The following is a 15,038-nucleotide window of genomic DNA, read 5'->3' on the forward strand; positions in this document are numbered from 1 at the left end:
GGACTGCCCCAGACTAAAGGAGACAAAAGAGGCATGGCGGCTAAGTGGCATGTGTGAGCCTGGGTTGGAATCTGGGCTACAGGGGGAAGTATTTTTCCTTTGGTTATAAAGAACAGCAGTGGACAACTAGTGAAATTAATTTGTTGATTAGATAATAGTACTGTATCAATGTTATTTTCCTGATTTTGATCATTGCACTCTGGCCATATAAGAGAATGTCCTTGAGTTTACAAAAAGCTCACTGGATGGCTTGGGGGAAAAGATGCATTACCTCTGGAATTTTATCTATTTTTATTTCTATATGTCTATATAGCTATGCATATGCAGATGGAGTGATAGATAAAGACGTAGAGAGTGGTTGGACAGACGGACAGAGACAGATGGAGCAGACTGATGGCTCAGGAAATAAAACAAACGTGGTGAAGTGAATCTGGATGAAAGGTAAAGACGATACAAGCATTCTCTGAACTATGTTTGTACCTTTCTGGAAGCCTGAATCTTTGAAAAACAAGATATAAAAAACTCAAATGAAAAATGCCTGTCTAGATATACATTAAATATGTCTTCCTGCTCAGCTGCAAAGACCAGGAATAGCTGCTTAATCTAACCTTGTGTTCCTTATTCTTCAAGGGAAATCTTTAATTCTCTAAATACTCATGGTTAGGTTGGCAGAAAGCACCTTAGGTTCCCCCGCTTTCTAGAGTTTCTAAGCCTCTTCCAGCTGCTCTGACCTGCAAGACAGCCTATCAGTTAATGCCGGGGAAGCTGCTGCCCATCACTTGCCCGAAGTTCTTCATGATATTGTTTCTCTCGTCACAGTCAGGAAACTGCCCTTGGTAACTAGGCTAATTACTCCCTGATTCCACTTTCTCTGACTTTTGGGGATATTGGAGCTCTCCTATAATTTCAAGTTACCTTATAAATAACCAAAATACGACAGGTATTACGTAGTTGATGCCCTTGGTGTACGAGGAGTCACAACACCCCAACAGAGTAGTCATTCTGAGCTTGCCCGTGGGTTGGTTCTCTGGAACTGTTGCTACCCAGCTCTTTCCCTCTGCTCAGACAGCCATAGTCCCTGGGGTGTCTTGCAATGTCCATTGTTTCCCCCATCCCACATTACCTCTGGGTTTCCTGATGGTTTTACCTGATTTACCCCTCATGGGGCCATGGGGAGAAACCAAGCCTACAAGCAGACAGAAGGAACCACATTTAGTGTCATAGAATGTTTCTCTTTTGTCAGCCCAAAATGTCAGGCTTGTGTCTTCTTTTCATGCCATCTTTCCGAAACTAAAGGTACAAAGTAGTCTTGCTTGGTCCCCGCAAGTTCCGGCAGAAACCTGCTCAGCTGGGATTTAGCCCTCTCCCGACTGTAGCTGCTGCTTCTTTAGAACTGGCACTTCCCTGATGGGGTTGGGCCTGGAGACTGTGGCCCGACCATCATGTGCCCGGCTGGCCCTTTCCTGCAGGCTCTGAGCATCACACATGCCAGGCTTGGGCATCCCAATGCTCTTTCTAGGGTGAGAAACTCCCTCATTTTTGCAAAACCTAAGGGATACAGGGCTGAGGGCTAGGTCATAACAATATGAGATTCCAGCAGTTTTGAACTTAATCTCTTAAGGAGTCTCTTTATTTTATCTATAATCCATTTTACAATTGCAAATATGCTTTTAGCTAATCTCCTAATTTTAAGGAAATTTGAAAGTCCTTTTATAGAGATTAAGTGAAATAGACTCAGGTCAGTAGTGTCAGGCTGAGTGATTATCACTAAACTGGTGGATTAATTCAACTTCTCATGATTTCAAGTTGTTGAATTATAATTATAACAAACATGTTTCCCCCAAAAACATGTTGACAAATGTAGTTTCAAGGAGCAACCTCGCCTCCAGATTACAATTCTACTCTCCTTGGAAATAGAAAGACCAAGTCTTTCGGTATTACCGGAAAGCCATTTGGCCTCCTTAACAAAAAGATGTAGGCAGAAACTTAATTTCATGACTATGAGGTAAATTGGTAGCATTTTAAACTTCCTTCTCTAACAAGTCCTCATGGCTAGCTAGGTCATGGCTAGCTCATGGCTCCCAAGCACCTTGTCAAGCTTCCATTCTTTAAAGGTTCTTCATTAACTGCTAAATGAAGCTGGTGGCTTCTGCTTCCAATACATATTGTGGCCAAGGCTGAATTGAAAAAGCTGGGTTTGTGCTTTCAAGTTTTCACAGATGCTTTGCCCCGGGACTGGCTGCAGCCTCGAAGTGCCCACTAGTCCCCTGTCATCCAACTCCTTGCTTCCCCTTCCTGTGAGCCTCCCCCACTGGACCTGATGGACATCTCAACTGTGGTTTAACAAGAGAATTGTTTCTCAGCATTGCTTGGAAAATTTCTTGTGTTTTGCCAAGTTTTGAACTCCAAGAAAAGTCAGTTGAAAAATTAGGAAAACAGGAAAGAGCTCTAAAATTCTCCTGCAAGAATTAAAGTTTTGCCAGTCAATAGAGGGGTTACTGGTTTGAAAGAATCCGTGATGTCCAATAGAAATCAGGAAGCAATGTCTCGCAGAATCCAAGGTTAAAGGTGACATTATCAAAAACCAGGACAGGAGCACGCAGAACAAAAGGCAGTTTCTATCTGATGAGTTGGTCATACATACAGCAATAGCCATGTCGTGTTTGCCTCTAATGGTAATTGTTGCAAATAAAAAACACATATTGAGTTTTTATGCATAGTGTACTTTATGCAAAGCTCTTGAATAGTGTTCCAAGAAAAAACAAATTTAGGGAGTAAAATATGTCCTTAAATCGGCATCTTCAGCATATCATTCTGACTAGGCTGTTATCCTAGTTAACCTCTTAACCAGGAGATGCAGATGTTACACAATGTTTTTGAAAACTGCACAGCGATGTTTGCTAACATTTTCCAGGGGTTCAAATATTTGCTATAGACTATAGTTTTTAAAAACATTACTCAACTTATTATTTCTTACTGATTAAAAACTTTTTAGATACCCATAATTAATTTTAGAAATACTGAAAGAGTAACTTATACTTTGGGGAATTCCTGAAAATTCCTGAAAGTTCTGATTTTTCATCTTGAATCCCAACGATAATATCTGTTGGGAAACTGCTGAGAATTCTACCCCAACCTTGTTGAAACCCACTGGGTGGTCTCCCACACTTTAGAGTTCTGGGCTCTTCATTAACCGATCAATCAGAGAGATTTCTTTCACATTTTCTTTATGAGAATTTTATTCTTTTTTCTTTTCTTTTTTGGCCAACTTAAAAGAAAAGCACTTTATTGAAGTATGACTGGTTTGTAAAAAGCTGTACATATTTACATACACAACTCAATGAGTTTGAGGATAACTTATTATGAGTTATGATGATAATATAGCCAGGAAGCCATCACAACCACTGAGGCTATACCTCTTGCCCCCTTTATTATTATTTTTGTGGTAAGCAAAATTACCATAAAAATTACCCTCAGCAAATTTTGAAGTGTATGCAAGACAGTTTTGTTAGCTATGGGTACTATGTTGTATTGCCCCAGAACTTTATTTGGTAACTAAAACTTTGTGTCCTTTGACCATCTCCTCCCTTTCCCCTCCTCTGGCTCCTGGCAATCACCCATTCTACTCTCTGCTTCTATGAATCTGACTATTTTTAGATTCCACATAAAAATGAGGTCATGCAGTATTTGTCTGGCTTATTTTGCTTAGCATAATGTCCTCTAGGGCCATCCATGTTGTCCCACATTTGCAAAGTGTTTTTAAATGTCTTTGACAGAACTGGTGTCCCCGCAGTCTTTGCTTCTCACGTTGTGGTGCATGTGCTTTGGCTGTCAGAGCCATGGCTGCATGTACGCAGCCTGGACACAGTGTCTGCTGGGCCTCTGCTGGGGCACAGCGGGTCTCATGGTCTAACACTCCTTGGCACTCAGTTCCCAGTGACTTTCAGTCTTCATGAGCTTCTCTCCAGGTCAGGAGAGTTGAGTCTGCTGAAGGTGGAGTAACATGGACTTCCCCAGTTTCCTCTGTTTTATGAGACAAAGTCTAGGCATATGAGTGCATTAACAATGGCAACAAAAGGAATCCAAGAGTAGCTCAAAGCTCTAGCACCATTATCCATGGCACCCCTCTCCTCTAAGAGCTGCCCGCCCCCAGCCATGTCATGGTATTCCTTCCTTCCCTACCTGATGGGGTCTTTCCTCACAGATGCCAGGGTGCGAGGTGCAGGGGAGGTACCACAGATTCTGTGGTACAGACACTGTAGGTACGGATGCTCTGCTTTCTAAACCTTGGGTCCTGCCACTCTGATGAGGGTGTCACTTCCTCAGTCAGTCCTGGGCAGGGCTTCTGCTCTGGGGACTGGTTGCCTGCCAGGCTTTAAGGTGCTGCCCTGGGCTGAACCTTTGCACTCCAGAATTGCCCAGCATGGCTTAGGGAGCAGGGAGCATAGACTGATGGGGCAGGAAAGCACTGGCTCATGGGCAGCAGAGAGGCAACTCAATGCTAGTTTGGGTAATAGAGGATACTGCATGCGGGACAGGTATGGCCAGAGGAGGCTGCACTGGTGCAGCAAGGCCAGCCGGGTAACCCACATGCCCTAGGGCCGCGTCAGCAGGCCAGCAGCTCCTGCCTGGTGATGGAGAAGGCGGGGTGGGCTGGGGGCTGTGCCTGTAGCTGCTGCAGGAGGCTTGTGGCTCTGGGTAGCCCTCAGAGAACTCTGACAATGGCAGGTAGTGGCTCAGGGTGCAAATGTTAGCTAAACCTGGGGACTGGCCAGGCAGGGGTGGCTGTGAAGGAGCCTGGAGAAAAGGCCCTTGTCTGTGGCTGCCAATGCTCTTATTCCCCTCCCTGCAGGGCGGCTCTGGCTGTCTCGCCGTGCCTGAGGTTTTCCTTGCAGCTGTCCATCCTCAGAAGTTCAGCTCTTTGCATCTGGGATTAGGTCAGCTCTGGTGGAGCAGGCACTGGCAGCCATTGATCGTTGGATGACTGGTTTCCGTGCATCTTTCTATTTAATCAAGGAGTAATAGGGAATTTTTGCCTAAGGGACCTTTAACCATGGACAGGCTGTTTCTCACAGGATTCTTCTTTGGAGTCCTACCCCCGCCCTTAGGATCTTGAGAAAAGCTCTGTAAAGGGACCAAGGTCCCCATGCCTGGGACTCACCTTTCTCCCTTGAACACTTTGAGAGCAGGAGTTCATGCCTCTTAACAAATGAAGGCATTTCTTCTACCACACCCCTGCCAGTGTGAACTCCCTGTCACCAAGTTCTTTGTGTGTGTGTGTGTGTGTGTGTGTGTGAGAGAGAGAGAAAGAGAGAGAGAGAGAGAGAGAGAGAGAGAGAGAAGGAGGCAGGATCCAGCTGTTCCGGGATCTATCTAGACAGAAGCAATTCCACTGATGTTGCTCAATACAGCTTCCCAAGGAGAATCACTGGCCACCTCGACAGACCCCCGGCCATCTTGAGCTTTTCCAAACTTCCTGTTTATGCACAGAGGGGTTTGGAAAAATAAAAGTCGCCCAGGACGAGTTCCACCCAAAAGGCAAGGAAGGGCGGTTCTTAAGAGAACATCCAAGGTGCCCAGAGAGGACGGTTGTGGTCGGGTCGGGAGTCCTGGGGTAGATAGACCGGGTGGCCGGTCACTCCCTGGACACAACATGGTAGAATGAACAGGCAACTGTTCTGAAATGCAGCTTGCCCTGGCCCTTGGCTGGAGCTGTCTGGCAAATCCCGTAGCGGAGAGACCTTATCTAAGACATGTTTTGAATGAGCGCGCCCAGTCGAGTTGTTTGCCAGCATTCTCGCCTGTCTCTGCTCCATCCTTAGACCCTTGGGCTCCAGACGAGATCAAAGGTTCCCCTCTTCCTGGCCAGAGGCCTCGCAGACAGAGGTTTGTAGGCGGCTTTTCATTCTGGACTCCTGGTTACTGGAATCTGAAAATCTGGCTGTGAACCCTGATTCCAGGCCAACTGTTGGCACCAGGGTTATAACAAGGATCGACTTCTCCCCACCCCCGCCCCCTTTCAAGTCAAATATGGAAAAACTCCACTTGGCAGTCCTTTTCCCCGAAATAGCAACAAGAAGAGAAGCAAACATCCCAGATTTTAAAAGAGAAAATTTATAGTGAATTAGGGATGCTTTTATAATGTTATTTTAATAGGAAATACCTTCAACTCTGTCATCATACTCCTGATATTTGTGATTACAAATGAACCTCTACACTGGGTATATAAGTCTGTGCAAAAGCCACGGCTGGGATTTTAAAAACAGTATATTAAAAGACACACAGCCAGAGAGAGAGTTTAATTAAATCCATGAGCCAGAGAATAGAAAAGTTGAGGTAAATAAGCTGCCTGCATGGATGGCCCTGAGGACATGGCTCTGCTTACCTGGGCACTAGGTGTTCCCCATCTCAGGTCAGAGCTGGTAATACAATGCTTCTTTTCGGAGAGTGTGTGTTCTCAGAGAAGGGACACTCTGTTTCCTCTCTTTAGATATATAATCTCTTGCCTCCTACCACAGCAATCAGAGAAAAAGGACCATTTGAATCCCTTTCTGCTGTTGTCTCTTGAGATTTTGTAACCGCTGGATGCCTAACCAGATATATCAGATTGTCCAAACTCAGTCATGCCTCTTTTGAATTGTGTGGTTTTCATCCATTTCCCTTCTTTTCACCTTCAGTCCCAACTTTCATTTCTACTCCTCTGGTACTTGGTTGAATCAGCTTCCGTGGTGCAGGAGAGGAAGCAGGACCACCGGGAATCAGGGGGGGCCAACGGGTGGGCAGGCGGTGGGGGACAGGGCCTCGGTTCCTGCCTCAGGCTTAGAGGGCTTCCTGACGAAGGCGGGATTTGAGGAGGTAAGTGAGGAGAGGTGGACTCTTGCCACAAGAGGCCTGAGGCTGGCCCGAGGTGGTGGCTACAGTGAACAGAGACGTGGAGCCGGGGCAAAGACAGCCCAAAATGCATTTGCCTGGATGGCATGGAAGGGCAGGGAAGGAGTGGGGACCAACCCTGGCAGAGACCGTGTGCCTTCTCCCCAGGAAGTGTGTACAGAGACAAATGAATAATACTTATGTTTTATTTTTCATTGTAAAACTTTCTAAAAACGCATTAACATGGGTGAACCATGAAGTTGGAAAGAAGCCCCACTAAGGTTCCCTAAGCCCGCATATCTCCCTCATGTATCCGGCAGCTACAAAGTCTCAAAGGCAAAAAATAAACAAACAAATGAACAGAAAAACAAACAAATAAGTAAAAAGCATGCATGATCTTACCACTCTGAAGGAATAATTACAAATTTCTCTTGATTTCTTTCTTGTCTTTTTTCCTTTGAAGCTACGTGTCCAGCATTTTATAAAATTAGGACCAAACCTTATATACAGTTGTAGCTTGATTTTTTTAATTTAACATTTTATGTTGAAAACCAGCCATTTTCACAAGTCCCTTATTTATGGGTTTCGAGAAGCCATTTGCAGAAAAACAGAAGTTTCTCTTACAGGCTTTAGAAGATAACGCTCTTCTTAGAAGATAAGGTAGAGCAGTGGTGCTGGTGAGTGTCTTCCAGGCCCAGGTCCTGGGCGGAGCAGAGCTCTCCCCTGGCTCAGCAGCCCTGCCTGGGCGATGCTAGCCTGAGGAAGAAGCAGGCAGAGGTGTATTAGAGAAACGAGCTCTGAGAGTGTGGTGGGAGGGGCCAGAAGGGCTGGAGCTGCTCCGCGATGTCGGGGTCCATGCCCCCAGTGCACAGGGACATACCCCAACCTAGGAGAATGCTCATTGCAGGTGACACTTGTTGAGCATCTACTATGCGCTGGGCACTGGGGTTGTGCAAATACTTGTTATCATCTCAACAATCAGAAAAAATAGGTGCTATTATCCACACCTAGAGGAAACCAGGCTCTCATAGATTAACCTGCCAGGCCACGGTGATGCAACTGCCAAGTGCCTGAATGTGGAATATCACTTGGGTTTCTGAGAATGCAGAAGAACTGAAGAAGATAGGCTTTGAAATAAACCAAAAACACGGAGTTATTTTTATTTTTAAAAAACCCCTCTCTTTTAGACTATAAAAGTAATAAATATTTACTGTAGAAAGCTTGCTCTTATTCTCTCTCTTTTGTCTGGTACCTTGATTTGGGAAGTCTCTGCTTACCTGATTTACCCTGTCAGAATCTTGCACTCAAGAAAAAAATTTTTTAAGTTACCATGTATTAGCAACTGCTAAGGGGAATGAAAATAAAATGGATAAGATTTAGCCGCTGCCTTCAAGATACAGGGCAAGGGAATGGAGCAACCACATGCACATTAACCTGAACCTGTCATGGTTACTGCCATGGAGATCGGGGTCAAGGTCTGAGGAGTCATGGCCAATGCAGGACTTGCACGCAAAGAGTCAAAGAAGACTTCAAAGTGAAGGTGGTTTTCCTTCTCAAAACCTTGATCATTTCATCTGTTAAATGAGGGAACTGGACAAGAGCGACTCTGGTTTCAACATTCTGTAATTCTCATTTCCTTTTCTTACATAGGTTTGTCACCAAGGACAGCGCTTTTGCATAGGTAGGGATCTCTGGGTTCCTATGGCAACCTGGTCGGGAGCCCACACTGCATGACTGCCTTCAAAGTCCCTTTCTACAGTGGCCTTCTTGAGTATGGCTCCCTGTGCTTGGTAAGGAGAGATCTGTTCAACTCCAGGTCAGGTTCTATTTCCTTCTGATTTTTAGCTCCCTCCTTCTTTCAATGCTGCTAATGTCTCTCAGTGACTGGTCATCACCTGCCTCAACCCTCCCACCCCCAAATCCCCTGGAAGGACAGACCCCAAGGTCAAGATTTGTCCCCATTTACCTCTGTGTTCCTCCAGATTTAGCATAGTGCTGTGCACATAGAAGTTGTTCAATTAATGTGGAAGAACAAATAGCAGTTTTCTCTTTGGAAATTTCTTTGCACACAGCTTAAAAACACCTGTATTTTTTTCTCTCTAGTTTGTGTAACAAATTACCACAAACAGTGGCTTAAAACAACATAAATGTATCATCCTACAGTTCTGGAGGTCAGAAGTCTGAACTGGGTTGCACAGGGCTCAAAGCAAGGTGTCAGCAGGGCTGTGTTCCTTGCTGGATGTTCTAAGGGAAAATCCGTTCTTTATGTTGGTTTTGTTTTTGTCTTTTGCAGCTTCTAGAGGCTGCCTGTGTCCTTGGCTCGTGGCCCTCTTCCCTCTTTGAGGTCAGCACTGGCTGGTTGGATCTTTCCCCGTGGCATCTGTCTGACACTGACTGTGCTTCCTCTCCCTTCCACCTTTTAAGGACCCTTGTGACTACACTGGGCCCATCTGGACACTCCAGGATCGTCTCTCTATCTTAAGGTCAGTTGATCAGTAACTTTAATTCCATTTTGCCATGTAATATAACAAAATCACAGTGGACACCTGTGGGGGACCATTTTTCTCCCTACTTTGGTGCCAAGTGACTTTCCTTCAGGATTCTGTTTATTCAGCCATACTCATGCATTCACCTAGCATTTGTTGAGCTCTTTCTATGTTCCATGTGCTCTACTAGGCACATGGAAATCAAGGATGCACAATACATAGTCTGGTAGGGGGCAAGAATGAAAAATTGTAAGGCAGTCTGAAAAGCACTATAATGTAGGAGTGCAAGGGGAGTGATGGGGATACAGGAGAGGGGCATAAGCCACAGACTGGAGAAAGACCTGAGCTTTCAGGCGGCTGGGACTGGGGATGGGGGCCAATGCAGAGGAAACAGGGGTGCATGGTGGGCTCTGGGAGTTATGATAGTCTAAATTGTTGGAGTATAAGGCATATTCTCTGCAAACTCCCTGTGCCATCCTTAAGAAAGAGAGTTGAGGCTGGATAGGTAAGAATGAGCAAGTCATAGTGGATCTTGTGTGTGGTTAAAAGGCCAGACTTGATGCTATTGCCATTGAGAAGTAACTGAAGAATTTCAGACCGAGCAGTGACAGTGGGCTGATGGGCTGGCTGTGCAAAACCTTCCAGGACTCTTTGCACATTTAGGGCTTCCTTCCTTCCAGGGGCTAATTCTGGTCTACCTTTCTCTATTGTGAGTCCAATGTAACCAGTTTCTACCCTTGTTGCAAGCTTCCTAGATTGCCTTCCGTGGGTGAAGTTGCTTTCATGTCCTCAAAGGGGACTTTGCAGCATCTCTTCCCATATAATGCCCAGGACCCGGCCCTGATTACCTCCTGCTTTCAGTCTGTTTTCCTCCAGCGCCATCTTCATTAAGGTCCTAATTATGTTAGTGCCAGTGAACTGTAACTGCATCTGTTTGAGCTAATTGCTTGTCTCAGCAGATCTGTTGCTTCTTTGAAGGAAATAGCAGAAACAATTAGGAAGCAGCTGTGGTATAGTGGCAAAAACACTGGTTTTAGTCAGAAAATCATCTGTGACTCCTAGTCTGCCACTTAATAGCCATCTGACCTAGGCAAAGTTGTATAAATGTGTTGTGTCTCAATTCCGTAATCTATAGAACAGGGGATGTATTACGGTAAGTTAAGTGCTGTATCTAAAATCTTAGTAGTTTAATACATCAAAGTTATGTCTTACTCACAGAACATCCCAGTGTGGGTGTTGCTGGTTAGGTGGCACTTCTGCATAGCTCTCCTCCAACGTGTGACTCAGGGACTCAGGATCCCTGCATCTATGACTCCCTCAACTCCCTCCACCCTGTGGTTCCCAGAGTCCCCCACCATTTGGCAAGACATGGGGAAAGGAGAGTGCATGTTAAGGTTTGTGCGGTTTTATGGGCCAGGCTAGGTCACATCTCTTTTGCCCACAGTCCACTGGGCAGAACCCAGTCACATGGCTGCACCCAATTAATTGCAAGGGACTCTGGGAATGTGGTCCAGCTGTGCACCCAGGATGAAAAGGAAATGGTTTGGTATACAGAACGCCTGGTCAGTCTTTCCAACTGTCTGACTATCAAGATAAAATTATTTCTAGACTTAAATTAGCTAAGTTAGTGCTAGTGCTGAGAACAGTGCCTCCTACATGGTAAGTGTTGAATATGGGGTTTTCATACTTTGCAAAGAGTGCCTCAGAGAATATCAAATGCTTCAGAAAGGAAATGTGTATTGTGGGCAGTCCCCCTTCATAGTTTCTTTTAGAGAGTATCAGGAAACAATATTAAGTAAGAAATAGTCCATTAGTATCTGTAAAAAACACTTCAAAAGAAAATAGCCCATTAACTGGGTGCTCTTAGGAAGGAGCTCTTCGGCAGTAGGAATGCTGCCTCCTGGCTCTGAGAGCAGCAGCGTCCCCAGCCATTCTCACCAACCTTTGCTGATTTTTTTTCCACCTAAATGTTCATCCTGTTCCATCCCCCACCCTCCCCACCATCCCCAACTCATACACGCTAATTTCCCTCATTGAGGATGATAACGGGAGCTGAATCAGGACTGATAAGGAGGGAAGAGGGATTAAATCAGACATGGTAAGTTAGTGGAATAAGTAAGGCAACATGGGTCATCTAAAGGAGAATTCAACTGAATCTGGTCTGAGAGAAAGGTCCAGACTAATTCAAACGCTTTTGCAACAGAGTATGCAAATCTGTTGAATAAAGGCTAGCAGGAACACTGGTTTGGTTATTTTGCAAAGAGGTAAGACTTTACTGGCTCCAAATGTTAGGGCCCTTATGTCTTTCCAATCCACTCTCCTCCCCTTACCTGGTGATGGGAACTCAATTAGGAATGGAAGAAATCCCACCTCCCTTCCTGCATATTTTATTAGAACAAGTATTTTTTTTTTTTCAGATAAAGCAAGATTATTTCTTCTCCCTTTCACCAGCTCAAGCCCTACCTTGAGAAAAACAGCAAGAAGACACTATTAACCAATGTGTGCTGCTTTTAGAGCCATCCCGGGGGACAGATAGATCTCCATTAGGCATCCCGTTGTTGGGAGCTGCAGAAGGCTCGGTAATGAACTCTGTGATCTGGAGGCTGGGGGCTGGCTGGGAGGGGGCTCTAATGGGGGCTTGGAAGCAAGTCTCTCTCTGACGAAGTCCAAGGTGGTCATTAGAAGAGATATGCTGAGCCATCCATGTGAGGGCTGAGGGACAGGCTGTAGAGAACGAAGCATGGGGGTCGTTTGAAGGAAAAGAAGGACAAGTTAAAGTGAAATAGTGATTGTGGCTCAGGACTCTGAGATTTTATCCAGCCATGAGCTATTCTTGCTCTGCTCTGGGGAGGGAGGTCTGCAGGTTTCTTCTGCTTCAGAGGGAGGACATGAAAATGAAGGCCAGGTCTTGGGGAGAGTGGCTGGACAAGAGCCCCAGAGCTGGAGAAGGAGGATTTGCAGAAGGTGCTGGTAGGGAGTCAGGGAACCCAGGCCTCACGATCCCAGGCCTGGAGCTCTCAGGGCCCCTGTTTCAGGAAGGAGAGGAATAAAAACCAGAGCACGGCCAACCTCACTCACCTTCGGGGCAGAGAAGAACTTAGTGGCTGCTCTTCCCTTTGGGTGACTTTGCTTTCCCTTGTGGCGAATCTTCTTAAGGAGACGTGTGGCTGTTGAAAACCTGGGTTTGTATTCTAGCTCTACCATTTAGCTAGGTGAGCTTGGGAAGTTCATTAACCTCTCTGAGCTTCAGAGAATGATGAGAATTAAAAGAATAATGTATGTAAAACAGCACAGTGTCTGGCACAAAGCAATCATTAATGGATATTATAAAATAATGCTTAGTTTGATCAAAGGATGACTGGAAATTGGGGAAGGCATTGCAGACAGTGTGATAGAGTTGTCCTCATGCAAACAAAAATCTGAAGGCCTTTCTTATGGAATTTGTCTCCATTTGGAGTCAGAAGACTTGGGTCCTAGCCGTAGGGCCACCACTAACAAGCTGTGGGACCTATAGGCAGCTTGAATAAGCCGTTCAGGACTCAGGTCTTCATTTTAAAAATAGGGGGACTACTTAGCGCTTAACCTGCTTAACAGGAGTCTCCTGGGGGCGTGCAAGGCATACTCAGGGGCACCTGTGAGATCCAAGGAACTAGAGGAACGCTAGGGATCCCTCTGGTGGTGACGGGCGCACTGAGCAGGATGGTGATCCCGGGAAGCGGAGGCCTGGGATGACGTCAGGATGACTAGGGCAGAGAAGAGGAAGTGCGGAAAGGACAGAGAGAGGGAGGGAGCAGCACTGGGGGGCTGAGAGCCAGCAGGTGGAGGGGCCGAGGTTAGCCTTAGGTTGGTTGATCAGGGCTATAACCAAGGAGAACCAAACTTCAGGAACAAGAGTGAAAGTAGGATTCATGCAGGACGGTTTGTATTAGTCATTTCAAGTTACATGGGCTGAAGTCCTTAGGGATTTCAAGTATCATTATCACTGATAACGATAATAGATAACATTTACTGAGTTAGTTATCATTCATTTATTTGACAAATCTTAAGTGCCTGCTTTGTGCCAGGTAATGTTTTTGGTGCTAGGAATAGATACATCAGTGAACCAAACAAGGAAGAACGTCTTCCATCATGGAGCTGATGGCCTCAGCAGGGAAACAGATACAATTTTAAGGAGAAATATGTATATACTGGGACTACTGGAAACCCATAGTTGGACCCTATCTCACATCACACTAAAAAATTAACTAGAGATGATCAAAGACCTAAGTGTAAGAGCCAAAATTATACAATGCTTAGAAGGAAACAGAGGCATAATCTTTGGGACTTTGGAGTTAGCTATGGATTCTTAGTTATAACTCCAAAAGCACAAGCAACAAAAGTAGATTCGTTTCACTTCACCAAATTAAAAACTTTTGTGCTTCAAGTGGCACTATCAAGAACGTGAAAAGACATCCCCTAATTTTTCTGTAAACCTAACACTGTCCTAAAAAAATAAAGCCAATTCATTTTTTGAAAAACACTTGCAAAATGGGAGAAAAGATTGCAAGTTGTGTTTCTGATTGATGATATACAAGTGGTCAATAAGCACATGACAAGGTGCTCAACAACATCACCCCTTAGAGAAATGTAAATCAAAAGCACAATGAGATACCACTTCATACTCCCTAGGAGGCTATAATTAAAAAAACAAAAACAGAAATCATGCATGATGAGTTTGATGAGGATACAGAAAAATTGGAAGCCTTATACATTGCTGCTAGGGATGCAAAATGGTGTCACCACTTTGGAAAACAGTCTGGCAGCTCCCCAGAAAGTTAAACATAGAATTACCAGGTGACTCAGTAACTCTACTCCTAGATTTATACCCAAAAGAAATGAGAACGTGTCCACACAAACCTTGTATATGAATGCTTACAGCAGTATTATTCATAATAGCCAAGAGGTTTATCCATCACCTGATGAGTGGATAAACAAAATGTGATATATCCTTGTGATGGAATGTTATATGGCCACAAGGAGGAATGGAGCCAGGACACCTGCTGTAGCATACATGAACCCTGAAAATATTACGTTAAGTGAAAGAAGCCAGGCACAAAAGACTACATATCATATAGTTCTATTTATGTGAAATGTTCAAAATAAGCAAATACAAAGAGTAGAAGCAGGTTAGTGGTTTCTTAGGGCTGGTGGGAAACGGAGGGGGCTTTTCAGGGAGGCTTTGGAGGTGATAGCTAAAGGGGTTTCTTTTGGAAGTAATGAAAATATTTTGAAATTGATTGTGATGACTGCACAACTGTGCATATACTAAAAACCATTGAATTGTACACTTTGAATGGGTGGGTTGTATGGCATGGGAATTATAGCTCAGTAAAACTACTACAAAAACCCGAATATATCTTACATCAGGTGGTATGTTTATCAGACTCATAAATAAAGGATAAAGGAGAAGAAAGCAACAGGTAGGATGAGTGGGGTATGCTGTTTAGATCCCATGGTCCGGGGTCTCTCCACCGAGATGCTGTTAAGTAGAGACAAGAGAGAAGTGAGAGGAAGTTCTGAGAATATATGGGGAGAAGAATGGTCCAGGCTGAAGGAACAGGTGCAAAACCTGAGGCCACAATGAGCTTTCCTTGTCCAGGAACCATGAGAAGGCCAGTGTGCTGATGCTGTTAAGGGAGAGGA

This window comes from Manis pentadactyla, chromosome 14 (assembly GCF_030020395.1).
Source record: "Manis pentadactyla isolate mManPen7 chromosome 14, mManPen7.hap1, whole genome shotgun sequence".
NCBI lineage: Eukaryota > Metazoa > Chordata > Mammalia > Pholidota > Manidae > Manis > Manis pentadactyla.